Source organism: Camelus dromedarius, chromosome 3 (genome assembly GCF_036321535.1).
Source record: "Camelus dromedarius isolate mCamDro1 chromosome 3, mCamDro1.pat, whole genome shotgun sequence".
NCBI lineage: Eukaryota > Metazoa > Chordata > Mammalia > Artiodactyla > Camelidae > Camelus > Camelus dromedarius.
This window is the reverse complement of record NC_087438.1, coordinates 61,783,705-61,805,851: the sequence shown is the minus strand read 5'-3', so window position 1 is coordinate 61,805,851 and position 22,147 is coordinate 61,783,705. Positions and strand designations below refer to the sequence as shown.

The following is a 22,147-nucleotide window of genomic DNA, read 5'->3' as shown; positions in this document are numbered from 1 at the left end:
ATTTCAGTATGTTCATGGAAAACAAACTGTCTTCCCAATGACTTTGAAACAGAATCCCTCTGCTCTTAGAATTCGATGGAAGCAAGTGCTATGTAAATACTAATGATGAGTATGATCTTCCCAGGCAGTGGGAAGGAAAATTCTCATTCTGGTCACATACACACACACACACACACACACACACATGTGTATGTGATCTTTTTAGGAAAGGCCTTTATAATACAGTCATAAAAATAATTAAAACGGTGCTTTGCAAATAAACATTTAAGTCAGAGACCAAGATTGAGACAACAAAGCAGGATGACTACTTTTCTTAATCACATAGGTGAGATGCTATCTGCCTTTCCAGTGGTCTCTGAAGATTCTAGCTGAAGTTAATTTGTTTTAATTGGATGCTGCAAAATTTTCTCACATAATATGCTAAAAACTGAGCCAAGTCTACCTTCAGTTCCATCTGATAAAATTTTTTGGTTGTGTATATGCTAGTTGATAAAAAGGAATTGAATTTCTCAAATTTAAAGGTGAATGCGGACTCACCTCGGAGTGGTGCTCCCAGTCTCCTGTCCAAGGAGAGTTCACACAGCCTCAAATCATGACCAGATTGCTTTTTGTGCATTATTAAGTAAAAGCCATTAGACATTTATTTAATTTTACATAAACATAGAATCAGATTTGATTTTGACTACTCACATGTAGGTTGGTACTGTATATTTATCTAAATTACTATGTAATAGATTTCACAAAGAACTTTCAACAAAACATAAGCACATAAAATATTCATAATTTAACCATTTCTTCTGCTTACAATTCTAGCATCGAAAGAGGCAGGGAAGTGTAGCCAAAGTGAGTGACTTCATGACCATAATAGACCATAAAAGGCTATAATGCATAGTTTAATGCCTTGCACACCAAAATGTTGTGAGCAAATTAAGGGTAGCTTCTATAAATTGAATGTGTAACCCCCCCAGCTAATTTATATGTTGAAATCCCAACAATCAATGTGATAATGTTGGGAGGTGGGCCTTTGGGAGGTAATTAGGTTATTAGGGTGGAGCCTTCTCAAATGGGATTAGTTCCCTGATTAAGAACCCAGAGAGCTCCCTTGTCTCTTCAGTGACACGACAGCCACCTATGAACCAGAAAGCAGCTATCATCAGACACCAAACCTGCCCTTGCCTTGATCTTGGACTTCCCAGCCTCCAGAACTGCGGGATATTGTTATAGCAGCCTGAGTGGGCTACGACCACAGCTATAACTTAACTCGTGTACATTTCTGGAAAAACACTTTCCTTCATAAAGAAAATTCCATCCTACATATCTGCCTCTCTGACTAGGGTATGTAAATTTATATAATTTTTACTATATCTTGACTAACTAAAAATAATTACAAAAAATCAATATAAAAAGTAGACGATGTGAGATTGCAAAATCATAAAACATCATAAAACCGAGGGTGAGTGTTATGAGGTAGAGAAAGGACTAAAGATTTCCTGCATTTTTTAAAGATTCTGTGAAAATACTCTATGAAATCAAAAGGCCAAAGGAGAACCCAGAGAAAGTCCAGAGCCCAAGATTAAAACCACAGAAGAGTTTCAGAAATTCACTAACTTGAAGGAAAAAGTTTAAAACAATATATTCACAGCCTAAGAAACTGCTAGTTACAGTAGGTGAAACATTTTGATCATTATCATGAAGAAATGATACTCAAAATATATCTAAGATCTACCAGTTTTTCATGCCTATTCTAATCCTTGCTCTCTTCACTTTAATTCTGGGTTCTTGTACCACCTGTTGACACAAATGCACTTGATTGTAGAAAAAAACTAGAAGTTACAAAAACAGCTGCTCAGCTAGTCCTCAGGCCTCTTGCATCTGTCCTTCCTCAAAGACATTCTGTCTATCACTGACCACCAATATGTGAGACATACAACTAAAAATGCTCATTTTTAAGGTCTGGATTAAATGCTTACTGATAGGGTCACATCGATTATACCAAGACCATCATTGTTTTCACCTGATAACATAACCAAAAACTTGAACTAAGTGTAAAAGAACTGACAGCTCAGCAATTTTCTTAAAGTTTACTTGTGCTAATACTATGAGTATTGCTTTCACTGTGAACTTTCTGTATAGTTTTTTTTTCAATTCACTAGAAATCTTTGAAGACTTAAGTTAGATAAAACCACAAAACATAATATATGAATCATCTTAACTGAATACTCATCAACTGCAAAATGTATCAAGACATGGATACAAATGAACAAGGCAGTACCATAAGACAGCGTGGAGCATCCTCCCTGCCTTGAGAATATCTCACACACAGTATGTAATTTGTGACTCTTTGACATTTTGTACAAGACTGGGTGCCAGTGTTGATCCTTATGTTACTAAGGAATTATGTTTGAGTTTTTATACAAATCACATGGTATAAAAGTTACATCTTCCTCTAGAATTCCACCATCATGTACCTAGTACTTCTCTGTAGTTAGTGCACAACCCCTCCCACACAGGATGGAGGGAATAACTGTATATTACCATCAGACCAATATTCATAAAACTATCAAATATGTATCAGTCCTCTCAAGTATTTACATCATGATTTATCAGGGATTTCCTGTACAAATCTGTTTTATTCTAACATTGAAAGTTTTAATATCGTCTACCCTCATTTTATCTTTTTCCCTCAGTTCCCATGACTGCTCAACACTGATGCCCTGTTTTCTCTGGCTCAATCTCTACCACACAATGGAGGTTTTTCTAAAACTGTCTTCTTTTTTTCCTATATTCCTGTCTAAGTTCCACTTCTTGAAACTTTCTGCAATTAAGTAAGTCCACACTGTTTACTCCTTTTATACAACTGCATTGTTCATTGTCCCATATAAATCATTCATTCATCTGAAAAACTCTGTCTTTGGTCTTCTTCTGCCTCCTCCTCAACCCATTTTCCAGTTTTCAGTCATTGTCTTTTATTTGTATAAAACACTTAAACACCTGCCCATAAGGTGAAAAATCTTTAATACGTTGTTTTACTGGATTTATAGCTACACTGTGAATAACAAAACACAACATGTGAATGATTTTAAACTGGGAACTAATTGCTGACTACTATAACACTATGGGGAAGGCATTTAAGGATTTCATGACAGCATTACTTCCAGTATCATCAAGGGACCTAGGGCCCTTCAACATTGCTGCTTTGCTGTTTGTTAGATTATACCCTTGCTCCCATGATCCAAGATGGTTCAACACCCCAAACACATTCCAAAAAGTAGGGTAGGAGAGAAGAGAGAGATGGAAAAACAGTCACTCACTCGTAAGACAGATTCTACAAATAATAACACCCCATCTTCTCACACCACTTTGCCCTCAACTTAGTCAAAAGTCACACCTCACTAGCAAAGAGACTGGAAAATACAGTATTTATCTCAGGTATTTGTAAACCGAGCTAAAAACTGGGTATTTTTGTTATGAAAAGAGAAGTGAATAGATATAAGTAGACAAGGATTTCAGGGCTCTCTACCATTAACTCTATGTCTCTCTAGTATTCTCATTCTTTTTACTCCCTCTACTTTAGCAGTAATAAAATTCTTTCATTTCCTCAATCTCTACCTTTAGCCTGAGCCACACTATCTATCTTGGGGTGGTTAACATCTAGTCATTCTTCACCCCTCACATTAAGATCACTCCCTCAGGGAGTCCTCCATCCAGTTGAGCCTTATTATAAAGTCCAATAGCACTCTAACCCCTTTGATACATGCATTATACTTCTGTTTGAATGTTTAATGCTTGTGATTTTTCATTGTGCAATCCAATCCATAAAAATAGGTCAATGTGACAAAAGCTCAAAGTACCTTGAGAAAAGATTTATCATAAAAAGTCAGCAAAGCCTTCAGTTTGGAAGTTGGAAGTTCATTTTGGAAACTGAATTTTAATCTGTGCAGGCATAGGTAATGGGAAAAGAACTACAAGGAATGCAACTCATTAATTGGATGGACCAGACTTCACTGAAAGAAGCAAGTTTATTTTTTCTCACTATAGGAATCCAGTTTTCACTGTTTCTGGGATGAAATCTCAGACAGGTCCCACAGATTTTTCTAGTCACTTGTAGATTAATTGAAATGCCCAGTTCATCCTAATCATCCCATAACTGCAGGCCAGTCCAGTATACTTTATAACTCCAAACTACTATTCAATTTAGACTACTTCCAAGGCCTTGGAAGCCTAGAATTAGGAAGAGAAATTAGAAACGGAAAACTCTGTCTTGTAAAGGTGGCAGCATTATAATACAGCATTGGCAAACTCTGGGTGGCTATTGATGCATCGCTCTTTTGTCTTTCATTGGGGAATTTTGTGGATTCAACAGAGATGCTTCTACCTGAGCTCTCCAATTGTAGCTCCCATAGTGCTGGCCCTGACTGGCCACTTACAACTCCCTTAGCAACCCCGTGCCTCTGCTGAAATAGTTGAACACTTCTTTACAGTCCCCTTGAGTGGAATTTCTCACAAGGAAACATAAGAATGAATACTTTTCATGGGTTTCATACCTAGTCACCAAAAGACACCCTTTTTCCCTTCAAACTCTGAAGCTCATGCAAACACTATTACTTCCCTTTGTTAAATCAGCAGGAAAAGGCAGCTTCCACCAGATCCTCTGTCCTTTTTAGGTATGAGAGAGAAATTAGTCACAAGATCCCCACAAAGCGAAAGAAAGCATGTTAAACTCTCTGAGCTGTCCTTTTGAAGGTCCCTTCATTTAATCTGATGCGAGAAATACCCATTTTCATGTCCTCCATGAAAGGGATGGAGATCAAAACAATTTTAAAAATCTCTTCAAAGAAAAACATAGGCAAAACATTCTCTGACATAAATCTTAGCGATGTCCTCCTTAAGGCAGTCTACCCAGGCAATAGAAATAAAAGCAGAAATTAACAAATGGGGCCTAATTAAACTTATAAGCTTTCACATAGCAAAGGAAACCATAAGCAAAACAAAATGACAACCTATGGAATTGGAGAAAATATTTGCAAATGATATGACTCACAAAGGTTTGATTTCCAGAATATATAAACAGCTCATACAACTTAAGGACAAAAAAAACAAACAACCCAATCTAAAAATGGGCAGAAGATCTAAACAAGCAATTCTCCAATGAAGACATGCAAATGCCCAATAGGCACATGAAAAAAATGCTCAATATTGCTAATTATCAGAGAAATGGAAATCAAAACTACAATGAGGTATCACCTCACACAGGTCAGAATGGCCATCATTCAAAAGTTCACAAGCGATAAATGCTGGAGAGGCTGTGGAGAAAAAGGAACCCTCCTACACTGTTGGTGGGAATGTAGTTTGGTGCAGCCATTATGGAAAACAGTATGGAGATTCTTCAAAAGACTAAATATAGACTTACCATATGATCCAGCAATCCCACCCCTGGGCATATAACCAGAGGGAACTCTAATTTAAAAAGATACATGCACTCCAATATTCATAGCATCACTATATACAATAGCCAACATATGGAAACAACCTAAATGCCCATCGACAGATGACTGGATAAAGAATATGTGGTATATTTACACAATGGAATACTATTTGGCCATAAAAAAGAATAAAATAATGCCATTTGGATGGACCTAGAGATCATAATTCTAAGTGAAGTAATCCAGAAAGAGCAAAAAAAAAAAATACCATGTGATATCACTCATATGTGGAATCTAAAAAAAGAAAAAATGAGTACACTAATGAATTCATCTACAAAACAGAAACAGGCTTACAGACATAATAAACAATCTTATGGTTACTGAGGGAAAGGGGGTGGGAAGGGATAAATTTGGAAGTTTGAGATTTGCAAATGTTAGCCACTATATATAAAAATAGATAAAAAAATATTCTGTATAGCACAGGGAATTATATTCAGTACCCTGTAGTAACTTTTAATGAAAAAGAATATGAAAACAAATATATGTATACTGTATATGTATGACTGGGACATTGTGCTATAAACCAGATATTGGCACATTGTAAATGACTATACATTCATAAAAAAAAAAAAAAAAAAAAAAAAACCTCTTCAAAGAAATTTCTCCTTACGTCAATCTTCTAGTAAAGTTTAGCTATAGGTGATTGAACAGTATTAGAACTGACTTTACTGTGTCTTAGTATGTGCTACAGAGATAAGGAAACACCTCACATGAGGATGAAGAGATATATGATTCTCTTGTACATACAGCCTTTATGGCCTCAAATAAAACTAAAAGAGAGGCATTCATTTAACATCACATTTTAGGGGGAAAAATAAGGTTAATGTATAATTTAGAATCAGGCAACCTCTGGTTCTCCTGTATTTGGAGATAATCTAATAACCACCTTGACAGATGCAAAAGACTCATGCACCATACAAACAAACAAACCAACAAAAAAATTGAGAGAGAAAGCTGACAAGGGAGGTTGGAGACTTGAAGATCATTCTTAAGAGTTGAAATTTGTCCTACACACTAAATAGAACCACCACAGAATTTTACTGAGATTATTTTCAAAAACACATTATATTTCCCTTCACACATCTGTAATCACTTCAAACCTTGAGAATGATAAAATTTGCTATAGGGACATTTCTATTAGTGACTCTATTATAATGTGATAGAATTGGATGGTCCCACTGGATTTACATATCTCTCCATTTGGTTCAAAAATTATAGAATTTCAGAGTAAAGAAATCATAATATTCAACTTCAATTAATAATACAATGGAAAAAAACCTTTGTGAAATTCCTAGGCCACACAAAGACAAGAATACTGCCAATGAGGGCAGCATAGTAGCCTCTAATATAATTCTTCAGTTGAAGTCATGCAATCTAGCTGAAGAAAAGTTCAAAGTAGGAAAAAAAATCTATAAAATAACTTAGATAAGTCAGTAGGAATGCTTCCTTATGAACATTTTTTCTGAAGGAACTGTCCTTATCATTCAATTCTAAGTCTTAATAAAGAAGAAAGGGAGTTGGAAAGTCATACGACTTGATTCTACAAGAACCAGTTAGTGAATCTGAATAATAGTGCCAGAGATACGATAATCAAATCCATATCTATTAATGACACTGCCATGAAAAGTATGTAAATATAAAAATAAAAGGACAAGAAGAGCCCCGAGGGACCATACATTTCACAAGAACAGTTTCTGATGAGCTGCTATCCAATACAGTATGCTGTGTGTGCTGACAGAGATAATTACATTTCAAACTAACTTAATTTTGTCTCAGAATTCCAACTCACGTTTCTGGAATATTTAACAATACATCACTGTCCTCTGTGTCAAAGGTGAGTGATAGATCGAACTTTGAGAGTAGGCATCCACTCTTTCCCAGAAACTCTCACATATCACTGAAAATAAACAGGTAGTTCCTGATAACTTAATTGGCTCCCCAAAATTCATGTTAGAATTTTATCAAATATTAATCATAGATAATTGTGTCTTCAGGCAAAATATCAAACAAGTTCCCATTCTTTTCTTTTTCCCTAGAAGAGACAAAAACTAGAAAATCTTTATCAAAGTCTAGCAGGAACATAGTTGATAATCCTTAAATGTCTGTTGAATGAACATATGCACACAATTTTACTCAACAGTCAATGAACTAGAGAAGAAAAGGCATGTAAAACAGTATGCTAATAGGTTATAATATTTTCATTTCTATTTAAAGTATATTCTGAATATAATTCCTCAATTATATGTGTCAGCAGAGCCAAATAAGTCCTTAAAATAAAACATAAAAAGCAAGATAATAAAACTAACTGCAACAAAGTTTCCCAAAACATGAAGAGATGTCTTATGTATTTTTCCAAGACTTGTTTTGAATAATATTTTTAAGAATAAAAAGGAGGAAGAAAATTTTATATCTATAGTGGGTATAAATCAAAGGCCATAAGCTAAGGTATGTGAATAAAAATCACCTTCATTATTTTCTTTCAGTCAATAAATTATATTCCCCCCTCCCAGTAAAATGGGGGGAAGTCAGCTCCATTCATTCTATTGTGCTTCCCTCCAAGATGGTGGGAATGCCCATAGTCATCAGTCAACACCAACTACCACAACAACATTCTCTGTCTCAGCCTTTATTGTTCCTTCACTAGTCCCATTTCTGCTGTTTCAATGCCCTTCTCATCACCTAGTGTCTTGCCTGCAGCGATCTGCCACAAAAATGTGCTAATTTTAGAGTTAGATACCAATTATTTCTCTCCCCAAGTCTCTGTGAATACTTTCAACTTAAGAGATATCTCCCTCTTTTTCTCTTGTCAAACTTTCCAGGACATCTAGCATACTCTTATTGGGACTGAGTTTTATCAAGATAAGCCAGGAAAAAAATTGCATTATTTAAGAATAAGTTGAGCTGTTATCACAGAATATTTAATAAGACTGAAACAACAAATTTACTTCTCTTTCACATAACATCCACAGAGGAGAGACCCTCTAATAATAGGAGAGTTTTACCATCTTCAATCTAGGGGTCCTTGTTTTTGAATCAAGGTACTTGCTCAGGTTTTCCTCACCTCCTAGCCAATGGAAAGGAGAAAGAGACTTCCATATTAAATTCTTTTTTAAAAAATTTCAATACTTTTATCTTTGACTTTGTATGTTGTAAGAAAAGTACAATGGAGCCTGTGCTAGGGGCATGGAGCCTTGATTCACTCTTGGTCCTACCTCCCTGAGATGTCCCCTCCTTCCTGAGACAAGTCTTGGCCACTTCCTGCCCTGTCTCACCCAGTGACTGCTACTGTCCCCCACCCCCAGCATAAAGTCATATCAACATTTGTGTATAGGCTTTTATGTGAATGTCAGTTTTCCTTGCTCTATGGAAAATACCTGAGACGGATATTACTGACTCATGGTAGGTGTATGTTTCACTTCATTAGAAACTGCCTATCTGTTTTCCAGAGCAGTTGTACCATCTTGCATTCTCACCAGCAATGTATGAGAGTTAGTTGCTCTGCATTATCACCACACTTGATACTGTCATTGTTTTTTAACTTTTAGCTACTTTAGTAGGTGCGTAGTGGCATCCCATTGTGATTTTAATTTGAATTTTCCTATTACACAATAATGTTGAAGGTATTTTATGTATTTATTTTCCATACTTACATCCTCTTTGGCAAAGTGTTTGTTCAAGTTTTTGCCTGTTTTTAATTGGGTTGTTTGTTTTCTTATTGTTGAGTTCCAGAATTCTTTATATTTTCTGGATATAAATTATTTGTCAGATGCATAACTTACAAATATTTTCTCCCAGACTGTAGCTTGTCTTTTCCTTCTCTTGACAGTTTGGCAAAGAAAAGTTTTTAATTCAGATACAGTCCAATTTTTCAGTTGTTTTTCTCTTATGGATTATGCTTTTGGAGCCATATCTAAAATCTCTTGGCCTGACCCCAGGTAATAAAGACTGTCTTCTATGTTTTTTTATTAAAAGCTTATAGATTTATATCTTACATTTAAATATATGATTCATTTTGTATTAATTTCTGTGTAAGGAATGTGTCTGTATGTCTGCAAATGGATGACCAATTTTTCCAACAGTATTTACTAACAAGACCAATCTTTATGTTTAATTTCTTTACACCTTTGTCAATAATTAAATGGCCATATTCATGTAGGTCTATTTCTTTACTCCTTATGTGGTTCCATTGATTAATAGGTCTATCTCTTCACCAATACTACCCCATCTTCATTACTGTTTATAATGCTTATTGAGCATTTTTTTTTATTCAAATAGGTTTGTTTAGAAGCATTTTTCCCCCCTGTGGGCAGTCGGTGTTGTCAGAGCCCTTAGAGAAAAGGAGGTTTGATTTCATTGGGATGGGGACATAGCTTGAGATGACAATGGTTTTTAGCATGTATAGAGTATGCTTGGGGACCTGGCCTCCAAGATTGGGGCAAATGGTACATGGAGAAGTGGGTGGGTACTAAAGACTAATATTGTTTACTTGAAAATGAACATTAGTCATTTTTTGTGTAGCCTTATGGACTTTTGCTCTCTTCATTTGTAGCCTAATCCTTATTAAATACTGAAGAACACAGATGGAGCTTTTTCTATACAATTTCCTCTATCTCAGAACTATTTGCTGAAATTTCTAGTTGTCTCAGCTTCCCTGGACTCAAATTTCCAGCTTCTCAATTCAGCATGGCCAGCAGAGCCTGTCTGGGTTTTCTGGCCATGCCTGTAGTCTGAAAACTGCCACTGGGCAGAAATCCTAGGTCCTATTAGGGCTCACTAACTTTGTTTTATTTTTCTCAGGGATAGTAGTCTTTTACTGTCATTTTCCAATGTCTGAGTATAGTTGCTTCACATATTATTCCCATTTTCTAGTTGCTTACAGGGAAAGGTTAAGGCCAATACTTACTACTCCAACATGATTGAATGCAGAAGTCTATTCTTTCATGTTTAACCCTTTAGAATAATGTTGGATTAGGTATGTGTGCATGCTCATGTGGATAAGAAATAGAATTTTATACATATTTACATATAGATATTTGTGTGAACATATGTTTTCACCATATGATTGGTAGGATGTGATAAGGGTACAGGAATTTTCAATGATATACTTTTGTAAAGTGGTTGTACCATTTGTATTCTCACCACCAATGGAAGCAGTTACCATTTGCTCCACATCCTTGTGCTTGGTATCATCCCTTTTTATTTTTTATTTATTTTTCCATTCTATGAGGTGTGAGTTTAACTTGCATTTTGCTGATTAATGATGTTAAGTATTTTTCACATGCTTATATTCCATCTGTTTATTTTCTTTGGTGATATGTCTGTTCAAATTGTTTAAACATATTTTAACTGGAGTGGATTTTTCTTACTGAGTTTTGAGAGTTCTTCATATATTCTGGATACAAATCCTACACCAGATGAAAATATTTGCAAATATTTTCACATTGTCTATAACTCATCTTTTCATTGTTTTAACAGTTATTTTTTTAAAAGCTTATGTTTTTCATTTTGATAAAGTTTAACTTAGCAATTTTTTAATGGATCATGGAGTTTTTTTGTTTGTTTTATCTAAGAAGTCTTTACCTTAGGCAAGATCTTTCCTATGTTTTCTTCTTGAAGTTTTCTAGTTGTGTATATTATATTTACATCTATGATCCATTTTGAATTAATTTTTGGTATGTATAAATGTTCTTTTCAGGTTTTTTGTATGTAGAGGTCCAACTTTTCCAACATCATTTGTTGAAATCACAATCCTTTCTACATTGATTTGGCTTTACATCTTAGTCAAAAATCAATTAACTATACTTATGTAGATTTATTTCTGGATTCTATATTCTGTTTCATTGATCTACATGTCTATCATTTTATTACTACTGCACTGACTAGATTAGTACAGTTTCATAGTAAGTTTTAAATTAGTTAGTATAAGTTCTACAACTCATTTTTGTTTTTGTTTTTACTTTACTAATTACTTTGTCTTTCTAAACAAATTTTAGAATCAACATGGCAATGTCTACAAAATCTTACTTGTATTTTTTTGGAACTACTTTGAATCTATACATTATTTTGGAGAGAGGTGATATCTAAACAACATTGAGACTTCCAATCCATAAACACATATCTCTTCATTTATTTGTGTATTCCTTGATTTCTTTCATTTCTGTTTTGTAGTTTTCAGTAGACAGGTCTTACACATATTTTATTAGGTTTATATATGAGCATATAAGTTGGTGCAATTATAAATAGTGCATTTAATTTAAATTTCCAATTGTTTATTACTAGCATACAGAAATAGAATTGATTCTTTTTATCTTGACTTAGTAACAAGCAACTTTGTTAAATTCACTAAAAAGCTTTAATAATTTTTTGTAGGTTTTTAAAAAATTTCTATGTAGGCAACCTGTTGTCTGTGGATTAAAACAGTTTTATTGCTTCTATCCAGCTTGTAGGTTTTTGTATAGGTTTAACCCTATTGCACTGGCTAGAATGTATCCTAGTATGTTGAATAGGGATTGTGAGAGCAATACCACTGCTTTACTGCCAATGTTAAGTGGAAAGACTTAATCTTTTATCAATAAGCACAATGTTATCTGAAAGTTTTTATGTAAATGTCTTTTATCAAGATAAAGACTCTCCCTTCTATTCTTAGTTTGCTAAGAATTTTTAACCATGAATCAATGTTGAGTTTGGTCAAATGCTGTACTGCATCTGTTGAGAACAGGGGTATGTTGGTAAATGTTTAAAAACTAAAATTCTGGAGGAAGGTATAAAGAGTGCTACTGTGAACATTCACATTCAAATATTTATTTACATATTTGTCTTCAATTCACCCCAGTTTGCTTTTTGATTAGTGTTAGTATGGTATCACTTTTTAATACTTTTTATTTAAACTATTTCTGTTTTTGTATGATTATAGGCAGCATATAGTTGGGTGTTGCTTTTTTTAACTCATCTGAATATTTTTTAATTTTAACTAAGGTACTTATACTACTTATATTTAATGTATTAGTTATAATCTTTATTTTAAATCTACCAAATAGCTAATTGTATTCATATTATCACCTTTTCCTTGAACTCTCTTCTCCTCCTGTCCCATATCCTTTTAAAATTACTTTTGTATTTTTTATGATTCCATTTTTTTGGCTTATCAGCTATACCTCTTTTTTAGGAGTTCCATTATGATTAATGAAATACATCTTCAACTATCAAATTTGCCTTTAAGTAGTATTACACCACTTCGCATAGAGTATAAAATCTTTAAAGCATATGCTTCAATCATCTCCTATTTGGCCTTTGCGTTATTGTCATATATTTGTTTCTATCTATGTTATAAACCTCACAATACATCATTATTAGTTTTGCTTTAAGCTATCAATTATCTTCCAAAGTGATTTTTAAAATAAGAAATCAATTTTTAAGGGCACATGGAATGTTCTCCAGGATAAACCACATACTAGGTCACAAACCAAGTCTTAGTAAGTTTAAGAGGATAGAAATTATATCAAGCATATTTTCCTACCATCAAAGTATAAAACCACAAAACAACTACAGAAATAAAAATGGGAAAAGATCAAACATGTGGAGATTAAACAACACACTACTAAAAAACCAAGGGGTTAAAAATGAAATGAAAGAAGAATCAGAAAATACCTTGAGACAAATGAAAATGAAAATATAACTTTCCAAAATCTATGGGATGCAGCAAGAGCAATTCTAAGTGGAAGTTCATAGCCATACAGGCCTTCTTCAAGAAACAAGAAAAATCTCAGATAAACAACCTAACCTACCACCTAAAAGAATTTGGAAAAAAAAAAGAACAAACAAAACACAAAGTCAGCAGAAGGAAAGGAATAACAAAGATCAGAGAGGAAATAAATAAAATAAAGATCATAACAGACAATAAAAAAGATTGATGAAACCAAGAACTGGTTTTTTGAAAAGATAAAGTTCATAAACCTTTAGCCAGGCTCACAAAGAAGAAAAAAAGAGAGGACTGAAATAAACAAAATAAGAAATGAAAGAGGGGAAATTACAACCAATACTGCAGAAAAACAAAAAGTCGTAAGAGAATAGCATGGACAGGTATATGCCAACAAATTGGAAAATCTAGAAAACTGTAGACAAATCTTTAGAAACAAACTGCTTAACAAGACTGAGTCAAGGGGGAAAAAAACAATCTGAATAGACCAATCATTAGAAGTGAAACTGAATTTGTAATAAAAAATAACTCCCTGCAAACAAAAGTCCAGGACCAGATGGCATTGCTGGGGAATTCTACCAAACATATAAAGAAGAACTAATACCTATAATACTCAAACTATTCCAAAAAAAAAAAAAAAGTGAAGAAGTTGAAACACTCCCAAATTCATTCTATGAGGCTACCATTACTGGGATACCAAAACTAGACAAAGATACTACAAAAAAAGAAAATTACATGTCAATCTCTTTGATGAATATAGATGCAAAAATCCTCAACAAAATATTAGCAAACCAAATCCAACAATACATAAAAAGGATTATACACCATGACCAAGCTGGTTTTATTCCAGTATCACAAGCATGATTCAACATACACAAATCAATAAATGTGATACACCATATCAACAAAAGGAAAGACAAAAACCATATGATTATCTCAACAGATGCAGAAAAAGCATTTGACAAAATTCAACATCCATTCATAATAAAAACTCCTATTAAAGTATATGTAGGGGAACATGTCTCAACATAATAAGTCATTTACTATAAATCCACAGTCAATACAATATTCAGTGGGGAAAAGCTTTAAACCTTCTCACTAAGTTCAGAAACTCACAAGGATGCCCACCCTTGCAGGTTCTATTTAAAATAATATTGGAAGCTCTAGCCACAACAATCAGGCAAGGAAAAGAAATAAAAAGTATCCAAGTAGGAAGTGAAGAGGTAAAACTGTCACTATTTACAGATGACATATTATATATAGAGAACCCTAAAGACTCCATCCAAACACTATTAGAAATAACAAATGAATTCAGCAAGATTTCAGGCTACAACGTTAATATACAGAAACCTGTTGCATTTCTACACACAAATGAACTATCAGAAAGACAAAGTAAAAAAAAAATCCCATTTAAAAATCACATCAAAAAGAATAAAATACCTAAGAATAAGTTTAACCAATGAGTTAAAAAATATTCTGAAAACTATAAAACACTGATGAAGGAAATTGAAAATAATTCAAAGACATGGAAAGATATCATTTGCTCTTGGATTGGAAGAATTAATATAGTTTAAAAGGCTACAACACCCAAAGCAATCTACAGATTTAATGCAATGTCTATCAAAATACCCAGGACATTTTTCACAGAACTAGAATAAATAATTCTAAAATCTATATGAAACCACAAAAGAACCTGAACTGTGAAAGAAATCCTGAGATAAAAGAATAAAGCTAAATCTGGGGTATAACCCTCCCAGATGTCAGACCGTACTACAAAGCTACAGTAAACAAAACAGTATGGTACTGGCACACAACAGACACACACATCAGTAGAGCAGGTTAGAGAGCCCAGAAATAAACCCAAGCACCTACAGTCAAACTACAACAGAAGAGGCAAGAATATACAATGGAGAAAAGACAGTCTCTTCAAAAGTGATGGTGGGAAAACTAGACAGCCACAAGTAAAACAAGGAAATTAGAATACTTTCTCATATCCTACACAAAAATAAACTCAAACTGGTTTAAAGACCTAAATATAAGACATGAAACTATAAAACTCCTAGAAGAGAACATAGACAGAATACTCTTTGACATAAATTGTAACAATATTTTCTTGGATCAGTCTCCCAAGGCAAAAGAAGTAAAAGCAAAAATAAACAAATGGGATCTAATTAAACTTAAAAGCTTTTGCATAGCAAAGGAAACCATCAACAATATAATGGAATATAATCTGCAAAATACTGAATCGTTATGCTGTATACCTGAAACAAAGACAATATTGTAAAGCAACTATACTTCAATAAAAAAGAAAAAATATTGTCGTTAATCAACCATAATAGGCGATTAAAAGATTCTTAACTAAACCTCTCTCAGATTACATTATGATGTGATACCTAAAAGATACATTTCCCTCAAACCAAAAAAAAAAAAAGATTTTTGAGGGAAATGTTCTACAGGAGATGTTGAGCAGCAAAATATCAAGCTTGAAGTCTCATATACTGGCTGCTGTCAAAGGCACAGAGAAAAAAATTGCTGAGACCACCTAACAAATCTTTAATCAAGGGTTCCTCAACCTTGTCACTATCAACATTTGGGGCTGGAAAATTGTTGTGGGGGCTGTCATGTGCATTGTAGGATACTTAGTAGCATTCCTGGCTTTTACCCACTAGATGCCAGTAGCACTCATCTAATAGTAACACTCAAACATTGTCAAATGTCCCCTGGGTGTGAAGTGGAAATACACTCCCAACTAAGAACCAGAACTAACCATCTACTGTCCTCAACTTCAGTTAAACCTGAAGCATAAATCCAAAGGTAAATAGTCTCATAATCTGAAAACTGAGGCTCTCAGAGTGCCAAAAGAGCTATATAATTGTATAGATAGAGATACAGATATAGATATACAGATTTTATATTGATCTTGATACAGATATAGATATTTTAGAAAAGTCTATAGGATGTTCCCCAAGAAGGAATTAAAATGATGCGACCATCACTTAGATTTTCTCAGGATACTTCTATAAACTTGAATAGAAGTAGTAACACAAAACTTAGGCATTTAAACTCCATCAGCACAAATTTATTTCATATAACAATGCTCAGCTTTGTACATTGTTCTGCTGCTTACCAGATATACCTTTGTTAATCTAAATTAGCCAGTGAATGCAAGCCTACTCCTTAACTTGTGGGTCAGAGGAGGACACTAATGACATTTAAACTTTAATATCTGTCAAGTGCCCTCTGCTTTTATTTGAACTTCCACTCTGCTGAAACAATGGTATACTTAAATTTGTAACATTTTATGAGTTCATTTTCACTAAACCTCTTAATACCAAAGTGATTGCATATTATAATTTTTTAAATCAGGTTACATTTACAGCTGTGCTGTAGGTTGGAATCTTAAAGTTAATTATGCTGAATGGCAAATCATTATCATCCAAGACCAGAAAGGTAGAAAAATAAACAAGAAATAGCAACGTGGTAGGAAGGACAATGCTGCAGTATCTTGTGAAAATGTAATTTTTCCAACATTAGTAAAAGAACCACCCATTAAGAGCAAAGCTAGTATCTCAGCCCATCAAGGTGTTCAGATGGTTAATCATCTGTTAGCTTCTTAAGGTAAAATCCTATGCCAAGTGGTGTTATAGTCAGAGTAAGCAGACAGAGAGTCAAAAGTTGTCTCTGATGTTACGGCTGTGAAAAAGGCAAGTGTATATTTGCTAATATGAGTTAGGCATGGTTAGGTAGCTGTGAAAAATAAAATCCACATCCAAAATACTTCTTTCCCTGGCCTTTTGTGAGCTTTGGGGCATACTCTTGCTTTTAGTTCAAACTATAGTTTTCAATTATTTGGCTCCAAATGAATTTTTCTCTAACATACTTCACATCTCTAAAACTACCACCTTTCCTAAGCAGAAAATTGTTAAAGAAACATCATTTTCACACTTTGACACTATCTTATCACATTTATTTCATATGTTTGGCAGTTTGGGCTTTTCGCCATTCAGAATTTGGCTAGTGAATTCTTTCTTTTTCTCTCCCCCCCTTTTTTTTTTTGAAACAGTAGTTATTCGGTTTTTTGTTTATTTTCACTGCTTTTTTGTTGTTTCTGCTGTTTTTGTTTATTAAAAGGCTTTATCATTCCTCTAAACATGAGACTCTTAATTACAGAGATCAAAACCAATAGGATAACTGATGCTTTCATTTAGAAAGGACTGTTAAAGAAATCATCTCTCATTATATTCAATATATTTTTCACAAAACAACATATGTTATAAACATGTTTCTAAACATTTAACAAATATTGTTTACTTTTATTTTATTGTTACTTTTACTTTTATTGTTTACACTTAACATCCACTTATAACTGAGATGAATTTTGTGCATATACGTGAAATCTCTCCTGAGTCCCCAGCTCCCTGGACTGTGTTTTCAAAAGGCATTTCAATACTGCCTAGGATCTTGTGCCCACAAAAGCCAAAATTCAACCAAATGTCTCTTTGATATTCCCCCTCCAGGTTTCTGCCTCAGGACTCAATGAATTAATAATAACTTATATGTCATTTAAAACAATGGAAAGGTGTCTTAATCCAGAGGTTTTCAACTGGAGCAGAATTTGCTAGAATTATCTGGGGAGATTTTTTTTAAACTTCATGGATCTATCTCCTTCTGCCTATCCAAAACCTGAAATATCTAATAGAACTGATACCTGTAAAAAATAAAATAAAAAATAAAATTCTTCTTCAGAACTGTATATAAAAATGATTTTAATGTTGCTAGCAGCAGAAATCACCTCTGAAATATTTAACCAGAGAAGACATTTACTGATAGTATACTGAGTTGCTCAAAGACGTGCTAGAGAGTCTGATTAGCCTATTCAGAATTGGGCAAACCCAAAAAGCCAGGCAAGAGCCATGGCAGTAATCAAAGTCACACCCCAAATCTCAACCCAAGAGAGCCCTGCTGGTCACTGAGTACCAGACGCTGTCTCCTGTGACCGACTCTGGGCACTGAACATGAGCACAGCCCTTATTCTTTTATTACACCTGGAACATGAGTGGTACTGGCCCTACGCCACCTACCATGAAAATGGCTTCTCACCCCTGCTCCTTGGTTTACTAGTTTCTAGTTCAGAAGCTGGGTAAGGAATCTAATTTGCTTAGATAAGCCAGAAGCAGTGCTGGGAAACTGAGTATCTGGCAGTTTCAGCTTCAACATTTAGAAGCTTAGAGGATATAGACACACTCCAGATTTTGGAAAAAAAGTGTACATATCTGACTCAGTCTCAACTAATAAAAAGCTACTTTGAAATCCTTCTCTTTATTGGTAAAATATGTACCTTTAAATATACATAATGGTTAAGTTTACTAGCAGGATTTTTGATCTAGAAATGAATAATCTAAAGCACTGGTTCATAATTTACAAGCAGATCTAAGCTTCATTAAAACAAAGAACAGAAAACAAATCCAATAATACTGAATGAGAAAAATATATATCACTCCAGAAGAGTGAGCATTTTTATTCTGCATTTGTTTTACCAGTCCACCTATACTATAAATCTGAATTTGTCCTTTATTTCTTGGATAACAAAAATGGTGTTAGCCTGAGAATGAGGAGGCCTGAGTTTAGTCTTGGCTATGCTACTAATATACTGCACTCCCTTGTATAATTATTTATTTTCTCTCTGTCTCACTTTCCTATTCTATAAAATAGGTACATTAACAAAGGGTCAAAATACTTTTCAGAGTTATTAAAAGAAACGAATACTAACCTTCTCAGGGCTGCTTCTCACACTAGACCCCCTGTATCACAGTGGTCCTCCAGGATCACTCTATCTAAATTGGCCCCTCCTAGAAACTCATTCTCTTTATCAATCTAACTTGAGTTCTTTTATCACTCTTCAGCAACATCTTGTTCATTTAATTGTTCATTGTTTATCTTTCCACCATGAGAATATGTCTCCAGGGGGCAAGGGCAAGGTCTGTCTCACTAACTAATGCATCTCAGCCTCTAGAACAGAGTCCAGCACACAGCAGACACTTAACAAACACTCATAAACAAACAGATGAAGGAGCTAAAAGACGCGAAAGCACTGGGAAAATTAAAATATCTATAGAAATTAACCTGTCTATAGGAATATTTATTTTTCAAGAGTTAAGACAAAAGTAATCTTTTTCTATTAAATCAGGTATCTCTGTTGTCAACTCTGCTAACAAAAATTTAAATATTTTAGCAAATGCCAAAAATATTGTTCCCCTTCCGATTAGGGCAGCAGAGATCTATTTTTCCATATACGTAAAGAATTGCACACAAAAATACTTTTTGTGTCTCTCTACAAATATTTTTCTTTCCCTACAAGAAGAAACTTTCTATGTTATGTGATCAAGTACCTGCAATGAATAATACAAGACCAGAATAGGACAGCAGACACTGGCATCTCTTTCCTTGGTGCGATGGTTCACCTAATACACTCTCATTCGGTCTCTTTTACAATGATATACCACTGCCACTGGCCTTCTAAATGCTCCTTAATTTCTTCCTCCTGCTGTACTGCATGATTTTTAGGAGAATGAACAAAGAATTACTAGTCCATTTTGATCAGCAGTAATTCTCCCTTTTGACGTTCTTGCTTCTTAACTGTACTTTCAGTCTTACCTTCTGAAAATGATTAATTTAAGTAGAAAGGTACTATACTGAAGCATCCTTGGATTCTACTTCTTTCTGACTAACTACTGTGTGGGTGAAACTCAAATGCATTGAACTTGGTCAGGTCTTTGACACTTTCCTTGTAAGATTAGATCAAATCAGGAGTATAGAGCCCATGAAACTGACAGATTCTATATTACCCTTCCTTATTAACTTGCATAAATTATTTTCCTCTTTGACCGGTTTCATTACTTGTAGTATAAAATTAAGAAGTCTACAGTGCTCTGTGAAATTCAATCTAGAGTCTAATGTACAATGTGGCTTGGAAAATTCCTTAAAGACTAAAATAATCTATCTTTGAAGTACAGATAAAACTAATTACAGTATTCCTTACAGATGCAAAAACAAAACTCAAGAATTATGTTCTCATTTTATATATGAAAAAAATAGGTATTGGTAAGAGATTAATTAACTAAGAGAACATTTGGTCAATTGAGGTTGAAAAAGCAGTGTAATATACTGAAGGCAAAAGTACCAATCAAAGAAATATTTCAAGTGTCATTTCTAACTTTGTCAAACAATTGCTTTATGACCTGAGAGCAATAACTTACAGATCTTGAGTCTTGTTTTCTTATCTGTAATTTGGGATGCCTTCTGTATTTAGAAGTACCATTGTCACTAGTAGATTCTCCATTCAAGATCTCTCTTTGACACAATTATGGCCAAGAACACGTGGAACCCACAGCAACTGATCTATCACATTGATGCCTGTTACAAAAGAAAAGGAAAGAACTAATTATTTGTAAGACATTCACAAAGTACAGATGTTGTCACGCACATGAGGGCATCCTAGCGTTTCCTTGTGATAAGGTAACCAATTGAAACTCAGCTACCTTAATAAGTAATAAAGATGGATGCAGAAATGTGCAGAATGAAAACAGCACTCTTCATATACTGATATTTATATACGAGGAGAGAGGAGATCTTTTTTCTTTGATGTAATGATGAAGGAAAGGACAAAGCTAGTCATAGGCCAAATTTTGAGGAACATACATTTTTAATGCTTTTGACATTTTTACTTTTCTTCATTCACTAAATCCTCTAGTCTCAAGAAGATCATCCCTCTTATTTACTCCAAACGACACCCCAATCACAACTGTCTATATGGCAACTTCCATAGAAATCATTAATGTCCTAGTATATGACTTACAACAATTGTTCTAATGGATTAATTGACCAGTACAAATAAAGAGCTTTCTAGTGGGGAGCAATACATCTCAAACCATCCTACAAGGGTGAATGATACTGTACTGGAGGGAAGGCATTAGGATGTATCTTTAAAAGTGATGAGGATTGTTTGTGGCCTTTTACCTGTGACCTGTGACATATGTGTTCTTGGATCACTCTTCTTAAGAAAGTAGCCAGGCACTTTGAGTTCCTTTCTTGTGCACTTTCCTAAGAAAGGGTGCCTTTAATTTAGCTTAGCTTCTATTATAGTCTCATGAATATGCTTCACTTCAATCTATATGCACAGTGATAATACACAACTTCTTGTGGCTCTCAGGCCAAAGTTAGCTGGAAAGCTTCTTATGATGTTTGCTCCCACACTTTGAATTCTTTACTCTCAGCACTAGTTTTTAAGTAGAAAAATCTTTCCTTTGTTGTTTCAAAGATAGGGGCACGGTGATGTTAATTTCAGGGTAACAGAAATGTTAATAGACAGTAATACTACTAGGCAAAGTAGTAGGAACAAACATGAAAAAAAGACATAATAGCAAGAAAAGTATGTACACCAGAAATTGACACAACATTGTAAATTGTACTTTATTGTAAACTATACTTCAAAAAAAAAAAAAAAAGAAAGAGAGAGAGAAAGAAAAGTAATAATAACAGTGGAAATGGCTAAAGACAAACTGCATAAAAGAAGATGTAGCAGGGGTATTTGCTTTTTTTTTTTCTTTGTTTCCTGCTAGGATTCTTTCTATGTGTGGCTCCAGGATTAGTGGGCCCAGAGCGAGCCCATCTTTCCTAAGTTATAGAATTTCTCTAATAGCCCAAGTTTACTGCTGTAGGCCATGCTGCATAAACTGTGAGAATCATGGATGAGATGAAATGAAAAGCTAAGTAAACCAGTAGAAATAAAGGTTCTGGAATGTCTCTCTCACAACCTCTGCCAATCAGAGGATTTAGGAAGTCAAACACATTAATTAATATAGTACTTCTTTCTCTTAATATCTCTGATTGCCTAAAATAAAATTAAATGGTGAACTCTAATGCATTTCTAGTGCAGAGAAGATTAGACTATGGTTTACACAAAAGAGCA

The 22,147-nt window shown here is 34.2% G+C and overlaps 1 long non-coding RNA gene across 1 annotated transcript in view; it reads right to left on the bottom strand.

The window, feature by feature from the left end:
• Positions 1-20,593, bottom strand: part of LOC116152081 (uncharacterized) — a 101,808-nt gene extending 81,215 nt beyond the window's left edge. The window contains exon 1 of the long non-coding RNA XR_004135655.2: positions 20,436-20,593. This is a non-coding gene — a long non-coding RNA (uncharacterized LOC116152081). The remainder of the gene's footprint in view (positions 1-20,435) is intronic.
• Between the last annotated feature and the right edge of the window lie 1,554 nt (positions 20,594-22,147).